The sequence below is a fragment of the Aotus nancymaae genome, unplaced genomic scaffold (genome assembly GCF_030222135.1).
Source record: "Aotus nancymaae isolate 86718 unplaced genomic scaffold, 86718_ANA_hifiasm-v0.15.2.pri h1tg000108l, whole genome shotgun sequence".
Lineage (NCBI taxonomy): Eukaryota > Metazoa > Chordata > Mammalia > Primates > Aotidae > Aotus > Aotus nancymaae.
In genome coordinates this window covers 3,731,991-3,747,623 of record NW_026988523.1, presented here as the reverse complement: position 1 = coordinate 3,747,623, position 15,633 = coordinate 3,731,991, and the positions used below count along the sequence as shown (strand labels likewise).

Below are 15,633 nucleotides of genomic sequence, written 5' to 3'. Positions count from 1 at the left end.
ATTGAAAATGGAAATAAAATTAATATAGTCAAAGCCATAAGAAGAAAAAAGGATCAGTAGAACAGAATAGAGAAGTCCAGAAAATACTTAATTTGATATTTAATTAAGAGGGAAAATAATGAATTATTTAGTAAATAGTGCTGCCACAGAACACTACCTATCAGAATGAAGATAAAATTAAACCTATTTTATACTATATCATTTTCATACAGATTAAAACCTTAAATAAATTTAAGAAATAAAATATGGGAAGAAAATCTAGTATACAATCTAGTACAATCCAGGAGAACGAAAAACATTTTTGTCTTCATAAAAGACATTTTTGATCAAATGAAACCTAAACTTTTGAATGGTAAGATAATTATATATTATGTATTATAATGTTAGGCATGTTATATAATAAATAAATTTCATACATAATCATACAAAATATCTAATAATTTACAAAATTTATTTGGGAAATAATATTTACAATGCAGATCAACAGATATTTACCAACTATAATAATCAAAAGCTCTTACTGAATGACAAAAATAGGATGTGAAGTCCAATAAAAAAGAATATGAAGAGGCAAACAAATGGCCAACCAACATATGAAACGTTCTTACTTTAATCTGCATTTCTCTGACATCTTTTTACTCCTCATTAAATCCCAAAATTAGAAAGAGTTGAAATATCCATTGTTGTCAGGTTCATTGAGACAAGAGTTCTTTTATAAATTGCTGGTGAAAATGTGAATAGTTTCAGATGACTAACAATCTGACAAAATATAAAAATTTATTAAACACATGTATTTTAACTCAATAAATCCCACTCCTGGACACCTACGTCATGAAGTGAAAGCCATTAATTTTTAAAAAATGAACTTTGTATAAACAGATATATGTATTGAAGCATTGTTGATACTGGCAATAATATAAAATAGTTAAGTAAATGTACCTCAGGTTAGGAATGATAGAGCAAATTAGATTACAGCTACATAATGGAATACTGGAGCCATTAAAAAGAATGAAAAGTTGAGCAGCTGTTTTGGAGAGATTTCCGGTAGATATTTGGTAAAAAGAAGCAGAAAGTACAAATCTGATTCCATTATTATAAAATAAACAATGATGAAATGCTCCATTTCTAAATAAATATTTATGAATATATTATTTATATACAGAAGTATGTGATCGCAGCGAAAAATGCAAATGGCTCCATATTAAGTTCTTAGCGTGGGATAGCTGTGTAGTCAGACTGGGGCCATATGACAAATTCTGGCCAATGGACTGTGAGTAAAAATGACTCATGCAGTTAAGAAATGATGTGCCTTCTGCCTGTAATCTCAGCACTTTGTGAGGCTAAGGCAGGTGAATCACCTGACATCAGGAGTTCGAAACCAGCTTGGCCAACATGGTGAAACCCCATCTCTACTAAAAATTCAAAAATTAGCTGATCGTGGTGGCACACCTGTAATTCCAGCTACTGGGGAGGCTGAGGCAGGAGAATCACTTAAATCCGGGAGGCTGAGGTTGCAGTGAGTTGAGATTGTACCACTGCACTCCAGCCTGGGCGACAGAGCGAGACTCCACGTCAAAAAAAAAAAAAAAAGAAAAGAAAAGAAAAGAAAAGAAATGTGCCTTCTGCATCTCTATCTTCCCCTGCCTTGGCAAACCTGAAAGCCACATATTCCAGATAGCATAGCTACAAGCTTGAGGAAGGCTGCCAATCCACATCAAATATAGCATAAGGAAAATTAAATTTATTTTCTAAGTCTTTCAGATCTTAGCATCTTCTTCTTATGGCACTTATATTAGTTATCCTACTTCAGCTATTTATTTTTGAAATGAGTTGTTGCCAAAACTAAAAACTTAAAATACAAGCTGTGTATTACCAGGAAACAGGCAGTGAGAAAATTGACATGAGATGAAAAAAAGAAATTGATGTTATTCAGTTGGGGAAAAAGTGAAACCGTCACTTGTGGTAACTTGGGCAGCAGAACAGATCATATGCTTAGCAAAAGAGATTATAAGAGACAACAATTAGAAGTGAATATCAGCTATTGAGACTGCTCAAGCTTTGTCAAAATATTACAAGAAAATTATAAACTCAGAAAAAAATTGGTTGATTTGCAAGCAGATTTGAAAAGGAACACAGAGAAAACAGATATTTGTGGCTATACAGGGTTGGGAGAAACTACTTGTCAACCTCAAAGAGTATGAAATGGTAACAACAACAAAAGATTTTAAAGAAAAGTGCCCCATAAACCTCCTTGTTGGCAAAAGCCATCACATTCAGATTTCTCACCCTCAAGCCTGAAATCCTCAAGGCAACTATTATTAAGCTGAAGGGCAAGTGTAGAGATGAAAAACCAAATAAATAAAGCAAATCTGAAAACTATACCTCAAAAATATTTAGGATGTGGTTACTGGCACATGGAACTGAGAAAATAGATAAGAAGCCTACTGCATTTTTAAAATATTAAGCCTACCAAGATTTTTAACTACATTGTCAAATAAACTATTAGCTTAGACCACTGTGACATTTGGCTGTTCAAGACATGGAGGCTTCTACTTCCCATCAAGAGAGATTTCCATCCTACATAAAACAAGTAAGAAATCAGAGAAAATACAAGAAACATTGCTTCTTGAGACATCAGAGATGAAGCAATAAAGGAAAACGATCCTGAAGAGATGGGAGACAAACAAGGTGAGCCCTACAATTATCCTAGCTTACAGCCTGGAGAACGTGTTCAGCCAGAGCACAAATGGGGGAATTCAGGTGGAGCATGGCAGGCTCCCTGAGTTGAGGAGACAGAGCTAAAATTTGGAGGGAATACAACATAACTAGATTTTGCAGAATAGAGTACCAGAGAGGAGAGAGCTGCAAACAGAGAGAATTCTAGATATCTGTGTAGGGTTCTTCTCAAATATTAATCTGAACATTGATCAGCACATGCATGTGATGAAGTACCAAGGCTGGGAAAAACCCACTGGAAAGGATTAGATGGAGCAGTCCCACAAGGTAGAGTGTAAAACCTAATATGCATGGAGTTTTAGTTAGAGTACTCAAAAGGATTTTGTCTCAAGGCAAGAAAAAATTAGCTTCTGACTACATACTGCTATGTTCCAGCCTAATGAAACTTAACAAACTGTTTCTAAATAGTCTCCTGGGCATGGTGGCTCACGTCTGTAATCCCAGCACTTTGGGAGGCTGAGGCTAGTGGATAGCTTGATCCTAGGAGTTCAAGACCAGCCTGGCCAACATAGCAAAACCCCATTGATACGGTTTGGCTGTGTCCCCACCTAAATCTCATCTTGAATTGTAACTCCTATAATTCCCATGCGTTGTGGGAGGAACCTGGTAAGAGGTGATGGAATTATGGGGGTGGGTCGTTCTTGTGATAGTGAATGAGTCTCATGAGAGCTGACTGTTTTAAATATGGGAGTTTCCCTGCACAAGCTCTTCTTGTGCCTGTTGCCAGGTGAGATGTGCCTTTGACCTTCTGCCATGATTATGAGGCCTGCATCTCTTCATTTTGTAAATTGTCCAGTCTCAGGTATTTCTTTATCAGCAGCATGAAAACAGACTAATACAGCAAACTGCTACCAGTAGAATGGGGCATTGCTGAAAAGATAACTGAAAATGTGAAAGTGACTTTGGAACTGGGTAATAGGCAGAGGTTGGAACAGTTTGGAGGGTTCAGAAGACAGGAAAATGTGGGAAAGTTTGGAATTCCCTAACTTTGAATAGCTTTGACCAAAATGCTGATAATGACATGGACAGAACAGATCCAAGGACTCTTTCTTCCAGCCTCCAACCACCCTCCAATTTCCTTTTGCAACCTCCGGGACCGTCTTCTCGGCCATCTCCTGCCTCTGGGCCCTGCCAACACCATATCTGTGGTTAGCTCCTTCTTGCCGACCAACTATGAGCTCCCAGATTCGTCAGAATTATTCCACTGACATGGAGGCAGCTGTCAACCGCCTGGTCAATTTGTACCTGCAGGCCTCCTACACCTACTTCTCTCTGGGCTTCTATTTTGACTGTGATGATGTGGCTCTGGAAGGCATGAGCCACTTCTTCAGTGAACTGGTCGAGCAACGCGAGGGCTACCAGCATCTCCTGTAGATGCAAAACCAGTGTGGTGGCCCCGCTGTCTTCCAGGACATCAAGAAGCCGGCTCAAGATGAGTGGGGTAAAACCCTGGACGCCATGAAAGCTGCCATGGCTCTGGAGAACAATCTGAACCAGGCCCTTTTGGATCTTCATGCCCTGAGTTCTGCCCACAAGGACCCCCATCTCTGTGACTTCCTGGAGAGTCACTTCCTAGATGAGGAAGTGAAACTCATCAAGAAGATGGCTGACCACCTAACCAACCTCCATAGGCTGGCCTGCCTGGAGGCTGGGCTGGGCGAGTTTCTCTTTGAAAGGCTGACTCTCAAGCACAACTAAGAGTCTACTACTGAGCCTAGTGACTTCTGAAGGACCCCTGGCAAAGTAACGGGGCTTCTACCTAAGCCTCCCCCTCCAGCCACTAGGCAGTTTTCCAACTACCCTAACAAGCCTTGGACCAAATGGAAATAAAGCTTTTTTTTTGAGACGGAGTTTCGCTCTTGTTACCCAGGCTGGAGTGCAATGGCGCGATCTTGGCTCACCGCAACCTCCGCCTCCTGAGTTCAGGCAATTCTCCTGCCTCAGCCTCCTGAGTAGCTGGGATTACAGGCACACACCACCATGCCCAGCTAATTTTTTTGTATTTTTAGTAGAGACAGGGTTTCACCATGTTGACCAGGATGGTCTCGATCTCTTGACCTTGTGATTCACCTGCCTCGGCCTCCCAAAGTGCTGGGATTACAGGCGTGAGCCACTGCCCCCAGCCAATAAAGCTTTTTGAAGCAAAAACAATAAAAAAAATTTTTTTTCTAATCAGTCTTGCAACTCATATAATTGATAACATGGTATTAAAAAAGAACCCGATTAGTCAAAACTAACACAGAAATGACATCAATTATAGCATTAGTAGACAAGGTCATTAACACAATTATAACAGAATTCCAAATGTTTAAAAAGCTAGAAGAAAAATTGAACATGTTAATTAGAAACATGAAAGATATAAAAGAGAACCAAATTAAACTCCTAAAGATGAAAACTACAATGACCCAAACAAAACCTACTTTGGATAGGATTAATGGCAGATTAAACACTGAAGAGGAAAATATTAGTAGTGAACTTAAAGACACAGCAATAGAAACTATCCAAAATGAATGACAGAGAAAAAGAAAATACTAAAACACAAAAGGACAAACAGAGTTTTAATCAACGGTGCAACAACTTCTAGCAGGCTAATTTTAGTGCCCAAAGTATAAAGGCGGAAGGACAGAAAAAACTGAAGGAATACAGTCATCCCTTTCTAAGAAGATTACTCTATCCAGAAATCCCTGAAGATACCAACAATCCAAGAATCCTTAAGTATCTTATATAAAATGTTATAGTATTTGCATATAACCTATGCAGATTCTCCCATACACTTAAGTCATCTCCATATTATAAGTAATGTACATTGTATTAGACATATAATATAATGTAAATACTATGTAAATAGTTGGTATACTCTATTGTTTTTCACTTGTATTCTTTTTTATTGTTTTTTTTAATCATCAGTTGATTGAATCCTTAGATGTAGAACCTATAGATATGGAGGGCCAACTGTGATGCCAAAATAATGACCAAAACAATTTCAAATTGGATGAAAAAACTGTAAGCCTGCAGATCCAAAAAGCTCAAAAAATGAGGAAAATTATACCAAGAACTATCATAATTAAATTTCTTAAAAATAATAACAGAAAAAATCTTAAAGCAGCCAAAGAAGACACATTACCTACAAAGGAACCAAGATAAGGATGAGAGCACACTGTCATTAAAGTAATGAAAGTCAAAAGACAGTGGAGCAACATCTTTAAATTACAATCATGCATCATTTAACAATGGAAACACAATCTGAGAAAAGCATTCTTAGGAGATTTTGTCATTGATTTCAGTCCCGTAATTGGCACAATATTATTCCTAGCTGCACACATGTGCCGTGAAGACTGGAGAGAGGCCAAATTATTTATGTGCTCCTCGCTGACCCTGAGAATGTGTACCTGCACTTAGGAGGCTAGAAGGGACTTGGTGAAAAGTAAAACCTGGCACAGACTTCAAAATGAACTGAATTTGAACGTGCTCCCTTACAAACACAGATTAAGTTACAGATGTCAGAAGCCTTACTGGCTTGAGGTGTTTGAGCATGACTTCTGTCTAATCATTGGCTGAGCCTACACAACTGCAGGGGCAACCCCTAGGAATTCAGTCTTGAAAGTCAAAATAAGAACTAAAAGAAAACACACAAACAAACAAAAAACTAAACTAGTCAGAGATATTTGTGACCACATGCTGTAGGGGAGTCAGATTTCACAAATTTAGCCTGGAAAATTTATTAAACAAAGAACAAACAAACAAAAGGGAACAACAGCAACAACCGTTAGGGCAACAATAACAGCATCTAGAGTTGCTGCAAACAACGATAACACGTGCAAAGAAATTGAAAAGTGTTATCCATTCAGGAAAAATACAAGCAATCAACAGAAACTGTCTCAGAATGTCTCCATGAATTTAGCAGGCAAAGACTTCAAAGAATATGCGATAAATATGTTCAGGGTATTTAAGTAAACTATCTTTAAAGAACTAAAACAGAGTATGGCAACAATGAATCAACAAAGATTTTCAATAAACTTAAAAAAAAGACCAAGTGAAAAATTTTGAGTTAAAAAGTATAACTGAAAAATTTAAAAAATCCACTAGAACAGTTCAACATTGGAGTTGAGGTAGCAGAAGAAATAAATTGATGAACCTGAAAATTAATCAATAAAATTTAACCCATAAGAACAGAAAGAAAAATATTAAAGAAAAATATTCAATCTCAAAGACACATGAGGCGTGATCAAGATACCAACATACATGCAGTGGGATTTCCTGCAGGACAGTAGAGAGATAAAGATACAGAAAATATATTTCAGGAAGTAATGGATAGAAAATTCCCAAATTTGATGACAAACATTGAAGCTTATTAAACTCCAAGTAGCATAAACTTTGAAAAATCCATATAGACACAAGCCATTGAAAGACAAACAGGAAATCTTGAAAGTAGTAAGAGAAAAGTGACTCATTATTTACAGTGCAGCATCAATACGAGTGAAGACTCATTTCTCAGTAGAAACATTGGAGGCCGGAAGGCAGTGAAATGTCATATTCAAAGTGCTGAAAGAGGAGTTCGAGACTAGGCTGAACAACATGGCAAAACCCTATCTCGACAAAAAAATGCAAAAATTAGCTGGCCATGGTGGCACGCACCTGTAGTCCCAGCTACTTGGGGGGCTGAGGTGGGAGAATCAATTGAACTCAGGAGGTTGAGGCTGCAGAGACTCAACACTGTGCTGCTATACTCCTGCCTGGGCAAGAGAATGAGATCCTGTCTCCAAAAATAAAAATAAAATAATAACAATGAAAAACAAAGTGCTGAAAGAGAAAAAGAACTATTAACCAAGAAGTCTACATCCACCAAAACTGTTCTTCAGAAAGGAAGCCAAAGTAAGAATATTCTCAGCTAGACAAAGTATTTGCTCCTCACAGACCTGCATATGCATAGTAAATATATTATTCTTTACTATATTACATATATTGTATTGTATAATTAAAGCTTTATAGCAATACTATGAAAATATTGAACAATTGAGAAAAAAGGATTTCGAACCCAATATCGTTGTTAGCACATCTTTGAAGGTTTTATACATTCTTTTCCAGTCTTTGTCCATTTGCATATACTTTTCACCTAGAGTAATAATAGTGTAAAGATATGTGCTACAATTTATTCACTTTATGTATATTATCACTTTTAGTAATTGTAATAATATTTCATAGTGTATAAAAGTCATTGTTTAGTTATTCATTTTCCCAATTTGGGACATTTTCACTGTTTTTAAAATTCTGCTCTTACGAATATCTTGCTACATAAAACTTTCCCCTCATTACATTTTTTTCTAGCCTAGATTCTAAGTAATGTGTTTATTGGGTCATTTTATATCTTAACTTTCTTGTCTCTGTCACTCCCACCACTTTATTCACTATTTTTCTTTTTGGATCAAATGCATACAAGACTAACTACTGCTTTTGGCCTACCATCTTTTCTGTTTTACTGCTTCCACTTGAACTCCAATCTGTCTGGTGTTCTGGAATATATGGCACCTGCTTTTCTATCTTAGAGCCTCTATCTGAAGGCATGGAACAAACTTATTTAAAGAAAAATATATTATTTCCTTTAAGAAGACATTCCACATGTAATCAACTAAAATACATAGAACTTAAAAGCAGAAAAAAAATTACGCTAAGAAAAGAAGGGTGATAAATCCAATTATCAAGTGGCGTATAAGGTAGTTTACCCAGGAAGTTTTCATAAAGGAAATTACCTCATGTTGTGGCTTAAAATAGATACTAGACCTAACATGTTGAAAAAATAAAATAAGCAACAAAATGTACATTTGTTTATTGCCTGAGATCTTCTCCTTCTATGAACTCTGTTTGGGACTCGGCAAACTTGATTAAGTGTGTTGACTACGGAGTGACTTGGAACCAAAGGCACAGCATAGGATGACTGCCCAAATTCCTGACTCTACCACTTACTAGCTATGGGAACTCAGGCAATTATCTAATTTCTCTAAGCCCTAGTTTCTTCATCTATAAATAGGGAATAAGTATATAGATTTCACAGGGTTAAAGTGAGAACTGAAGTGTTCACATCTGTAAAGTGCCTACCTCAGTAGATCTTAATCAACAGCAGCAACAGCAACCTAGTAAAAGTCTCGTACCCAGTGTACAAGAAGCCTACAAGCCATGCAGGCTTCTTCAGACATAATGTGTTTCATGAACTCTTCCTGGCATCCCTATCTATAAAATATACTCTAAACATAGAAAGTAGTTGCATATGAGAAATCTAAAAATTCTTGTTGAATTGTTAGCTATCAGATTTATCATCCACTATCAAAAAACCCTTCAAATTAATTAAATTAGGTCAAGACTGAAATAAATAAAGCATACCTCACCAGTTCATTATAGGCATTACAAAGGTACCAGCTTATCCTAACATTGTCTTTGAAGGAGTGCTTGATTTTGCTTAGTTACTACATGAAAAAGAAAAACAGGTAAAGGGACGACCTCGTAGTCTCTAGTTGTTAAATTCATGATTATTCTGTATTTCTTTGAACAAAAGGGTGATTGATGCAGTACATTTTCTAAGGACTTGAAAAAACAAAGGAAATTATTCCAAGATTAACTATCACAAATTATTTTTTAATAATTATCAGATGCCAATGGAAAAGTCAATGATTCACTTTGGGCCCCTTGATTTTACCTAAGTCAGGGTTCTAGCTAGTATGAGAATGACTGAGGCTGCAGACCACAGTTATATTGGAAAACATACCCCGCTCTTTGGGACCTTGTCATCGTGGGGATTATGGATGTTGGGGGCTCTGGCAGAGTTTGGATCTTTTTTAGCCTTGCAGTCACATTTCAGAGGGGCCCTGACCAGGGAAAGGTGGAAAAGGTGTGTCTTCCTTTTGCCTCTGTAGAATCTCTACTGACGTTGGTCAGACAGCTGCCAGGGACTGATGATGTGCTTCAGATCTTCCTCCTGTGGCCCGTGAGGCAACAGGCAGCACTTTGTTAGCAGCCAGATGGACATCTTTCAGCAAACAACAAGACTGTATCCTATTCTGGCTCAGGGATCAGAACCAACCCTGCAGATTTATTTTCAGACTTTGCCAGTGCGAATGGAATTTAAAACAGTTTTTATGTCCAAATGCCAAATGGGATTTGACACACATGTATACATTCGGTTTTAGGAACCAGGGAAATTCCAGGGCCTTGGTACTTTGGGTTCCCAGTAGCACCATTCTCCTTCCAAATGCTGACTTCTCTGGCCTCTCCTACAAGCATTACCATGCATTATCCCTGCCACAGAAATTCCATCCATGGAGGATTGTGAATATTACAGATTTCTGTCTCCCTTTAACACATGGCAGCCTAGGAAACAAACAGTTAAACTGAAGCTAACTTAAAGGTGATTTCTTTAAAGCCACATAAATAAAATAATGCATTTTTTACCAAGATATAGTAAATACATAAATATACTAAGGCTTTTAGTCACCTCATGTAGCTTCCAGAAGCCAAGCAAATGTGTTTCTGGTATTCATCTTAGGCGTATGCTGTTTGCAAAAATGCATTATGCTATCCTATGTTAGTTATGCCTTACTTTCACTTTGCAAGCTATTTCCATGTTGTGATATCCATTTTAGGAAAAGAACAAAACACCTATTTCCCTGTGTTTCTATTTTTCCATGTTCCACCTACACCTACATTAGTGCTAAATTGACTTCCTCCAGAACATCTGTGTAAGTTGTTCCTTCCCATCTGCCAGGGAGCTCCCCGATATTGACAAAGATTGTCTGCAAACCTTCTCTGCCCTTCCTTGGTTTGCTTGTTCGTGTTTTCCCTGTCTGAGGTTAGACTGACTATGGGGCTTTCCACAAGAAGGGGTTTGGATAAGCCAGCAGTTTAACCAGGTTTTATGACCAGCCAGTGTAATAAAATGCATTCAGGGGTCACCCGAGAAACTTTAATCAGCACCAGGGGTCACTGGATAGCACTTCTAGACAGGAGAGAAAGAAATGAAGAACAGAGATTCAAAGGGTAGGAAGAAGAGTTGGGGGAAGGGATAGGAAAAGAAGGTTCTCAAGTTATCATAAATAACTTTAAAAAATAATCAATGTGTTTTGCAATCAGAAATGGTAAAAAGAGCCATAATTGCCCTGCGGAAACTAGAGATCTGCTGCAAATTCAGAAGAAAATTTTACCCAAAGACTGAATTTTTTTCCCTCGTGCAGTTTTGCATGAAAGTTTGGCCTTATGACTGGTCTTGGGATAGATATCAGATATCTCACCCTGAAGGGAGAAACATTCCCACCAAATCCTTCTCTCCTGAAAGAAAAAAAAAAAATTCTGCATCCAATAATCAGAGCCTGGGCAGACAAATTGGCACCACTTTTTTTTTTTTTCTCCAGGCTCCTTTTTATTTTCTGTGAGAAATAAGACTGCAGACTTGAGTCACAATTCACAAATATTTGGTAGTATTATGTTGCAAGAAACTGAAGGGGAAAACCAGAAGGTAATTCTTAAAAGCTTTGCCTTCACTCATGCAAACAAACTTTATACTTCTCAATAAATCTCCTGTTTTGTAAGTGGCCATTAAAATAACAGATCATTTGATTAAAATTCTGTTTTCTTTTCACAACAGTCATTTGGAATTTTTTGGGACCTCCAAATGTGGTCTTGGCCATGATGTCATTAGCATTTTATTAATGCATTCAAAAGGTTAAAAGCTCTTAGTTTTTATAGGGCTTTTAAAAGCAAACATTTGATTGTCTCTTGCATAAACTGAGTCTGAACCCATTAAAATGTGACAACAACTTCAGAACTGACCCTGCTTAAGGGTAAAAAATTGATCAAGGATTTGCCACATTTTTAATTGCGTTGAGTGAAATGAAAACTGAACTGAGGCCACTATTTGGGAATGAAAAGAATCAAATCCAGTCCAACACCTTTCAAAATAATAATGATATTTTTTAAATTAGGGTTTTTCCCTTTTAGAGTCAAATGATTCTTTATGGCACAAAAATAGTTTATAGTTAGAAAAGTTTATTTTTCCCTCTCTGGTTCAGTCACACTGCAGTCAGTCTGTCATTAAAAATAAGATGGAAAAAAATTTTAAATGTATGTTTCAGGCGTCCTGGCCTCAAAAAAAAAAAAAAAAAAGTTCAGGGCAGAAACTGTAAATTTGCCTTTGTTGTTTGTTTGGATATAAAAGCATCTGTGGCTGTACAGATTTGGAATTATGTTACCAAACTTTTAGAACTAAAGACTCTTACTTTTAAATTAGACACTTTGGAGAATTACATCATAAATGCACAATAAAATCGGTGGTACTGGGGCATATGTAGCCATTTATTGTTATTTTCCATTTTGTCTCATTTTCATCATGTATATTTTTAGATTGGATTGCCCTATTCCATTGAATGATCTTTTGTACACAAAATAGAAAATTCCTGCCATCCCATCCCCCAATTTGCACTCTAAATGAAACTATATGAGCCCCATTCTAATTTTTTTCTGTTTTTACATCACTGATTATGAAGTGTTTTCTACTTGCCTTTATTGTTTTTATTCATTAATTTTTAGTGACATTTCTCATTCTAGTACACTCTGTTTTTAGGACATATTCACTAATTTACTTATTTATCCCTTACAAATGAACTACTGAAAAACCATCTTCCTGAGCCTTTCTCTTTTAATTACCTCTGTGTTCTGAGGCATTGGGGGAACTACATAACTAGCAGAAGCCGATCAGCAGATAAGCTTACATAACATGCACTTAATTATACAAACAAGCCTTTCTGGAGAAAGTCTTCTGACAATTACCTCCCGAAATAAATATACCTCAGTGACTGTCAATAGTAATAAAACCCACACAATCATTTCTTAAAGCTTTTATTGTTTGCCTGTAATTAGCATGCTGATGTGATTAAAGCTACATTTGACTTCTGATAAACCCCAGACTCCTACAGATAACATTTCCAGCAGTTCAAAGCTGCTTTCATTTGACGCGATATTTATCTGATTTGTAACCAATCAATTGGAAATAAAACTTTCCTGTAGCGTGCCATTAAGAGAGCCAGCAATAGCCGTAGTTTCCTCAAGCCCCTCTCTTAGTCTAAGTCCTTGAATGAGATGGATTCCATATGGTTAGGAGAAAGGGGCAGGAACTGAAAAGGTATAGAATGCAGCTCTGCGGAAAGCCCCATCAAACTCACTGCCTTATTTCTACACGCTGCTGTTGGAAGGCTCCGTAACTGCTCTAACCAATTTTCTTGAAAAACACACTTTTGTGTGGCAGCAGAAGAGCCTACATATCTGGGGTTTGTTAAGGGCACGTTTGCGATGTTTACTCTGTTTCCATATTTTAAAGTTTATGTTTGATTCTTTTTTCAGACGCTTTTGATCCTGATTTTCACTTTGTCCTCTTTCCCCTTCCCCCAAGTTATTTCTCCCTGTTTCCATACTATTCCCATTGGATATATTCTTCCTTCTCCCCTTCCCTCCCCCTCTCCCTTCTCTCCTTCCTTCCTTCCTTCCAGGATTTTGTGTTTTGTTTTTTTTTTAACATTTGTTTTCTACAACAACATTTAGTTTGCAACCAATTTAATTTGCCTTGTGCAAAACTATAAAACTGTACACTCTGAAGTTTTAACAAGATTTGCAAAAGTTTATCCAACTCAGCAAATATGCTGAAGATGTGCTAAAGGTTCCCAAGTGTTAGAGGTGTACTGAGCTGCTAATAGCATCCCTACACTATCATTTTAGTGATGTTGCATCCTACATCTTATTTTCTGTGGAATTTTACCACAAATGCATTTATTCTTGTTCTCAGTAAAAAGAAAGAAAAAAGAAAAACGACAGAAAGAAAGTCAACCCACCTTCAAAATCTGTATATATTTATTCAAAGCACGTCTTCCCTCTTATCCTCCATACTCTCTAGACATTTCATATTTTTAGAAATGATATAGGGGAAGGAAAATATTTTCTATAATGGAACCAGTATTGACATGCAAACCTTTATGGATTTCCTGACTTGCCTCGTTAAAATCTCTCTTTAAATATATGGTAAATATGTGCATAAATGTTATATGTGCTATGCTTTTTAAACTGTTTTAAAATGAATGTAAATAAACAAAATATTTTATTACTATTAAAACAAAAACATGAAATATATATCTGTGAAGCCATTTACACTAATCTGAACAGGTTCAAAGGCTTTCCATTTTTATTTAATTACACAGTTTCTCGGTGCTCATTTCAAATGTTTTCTCAAACACTGTACTTTATAACTTAATAGATAACCCCATACAATTACAATTTTATTTAAGCACATATATGTCGTCGCATTGATAATTCAAGGGTATTGTCTTGAAAATGCCAATTCTTTCTAATCTTAAAATCACTTCAGTTATGACATTAAATATCTTGGAAATGAATGCCATTTCATATATGTATAATCTAGAGGCAACTGCCCTTAAAAACTGAGGAAAACAGGATGAGGAATTATTACCGAAAAAATGAACAGCTGAGATGATAACAAGATTGGATGTGACAAATATGTCTCTACTGGTCTGAGCTTTATGAATATGCCTATAGCCAGGAGAATTTCTGAGAATGCCAATCTCAGGGAAGAAGTCCGTAATATACTATGTCCCTCATGAAAGCAGCTCTTCTCAAACAGTTTAAATATTTCCTTTTCTTTTTTTTAGAAATCATTAAAATCCATTTTTAAAACATCAACTGTAATGTGGGTCTTCTCTTTCAATGCATTCCCTCATTTCTCCATTTCCTACTGAATAAAAATCAAGGTAAATCCCTTGGCAGATATATCACGCTACCAAAAGAAAAGATATTCTTATCATCTTGATTTTGGATCATTAATTTAAGATTATGAATCACATATTTTTGGACAAAAATTTGTATTTTTATTTAACTGTAAAAAGTTAAGTATATTTTGGAAACCAAAGCTATCTTTTTTTTGCACATTGATTTATTATATTTCAGCACCCACATGATCACTAAGATAACAGAGATTCAGAGCATTATGAATTTGAGCAGTGCCATTACAATATATTCTGCAAATACTAAAACCACAGCAACACAAGTAATAGAAGGAAAAATGGTTTGCTGATTTACAAAGAGAAATCATGTATTTCTGCAGTTTTATTCTCACAGGAGCTATTGAAGCTACTGAAGCTCTTATGAGAACAAAAGTGCAGAAATACATGATTTCTATTTGTAAATAGGTAAGGTTGAAATATCTCATCAAATAACTAAACATAGAGAAGGATGTCTTGTCTAGCTGGATTTTTTTTTATTGGTGCTTAAGAATGTGTGTACATATGTATGTGTTTATGTGTTTGCATATAATAAGGACACATAAGTGAACATGGTACCATGATTTAGCTGTAAGTCTTTGTTTATAATTTACTTATCTTTCACTAGCTATCGTGTATAACTTTTTTCTTCTTTTGGTGGAAAGAACATACATTTATCTAGTCACTGACTATAACTTCACATTGACAATATCAGAATGAAAGCTGAAACATCTAGCCAGCTATCTGGATTGTTTCCCTTTACAATGCCAAAAGCAAGGTGTTTGAAAATCATCGAGGCACTGGCCTCATGTTTTCAGTTTTTAATCCAGATGTTTGCTATCATGTAGACACAGCCACAAGCTCTCTTCCCTCTCTGCTCGGGGTGCCTGTCATGTGTAGGCAAGGAACATTTCAAAAGTCCTCAGTGAATCAACTGCTGAAGTGATTGAAATGACATTCTCCAGCCTGCATAACTAAAGAGGGGAAAGTTTGGACATTTTTTCTTGCAGGTACCAAAGCCAAGTCATTCCAGTTCACATCTCTTTTCTTATATCTTGAGGTAATTTTCTCCCACACCAGTCTTTGCACTTGT

The 15,633-nt window shown here is 36.4% G+C and overlaps 1 pseudogene; it reads left to right on the top strand.

Moving 5' to 3' along the window:
- Positions 1-3,909: 3,909 nt before the first annotated feature.
- On the top strand, positions 3,910-4,434 carry LOC105711727 (ferritin light chain-like; annotated as a pseudogene).
- Positions 4,435-15,633: the final 11,199 nt, after the last annotated feature.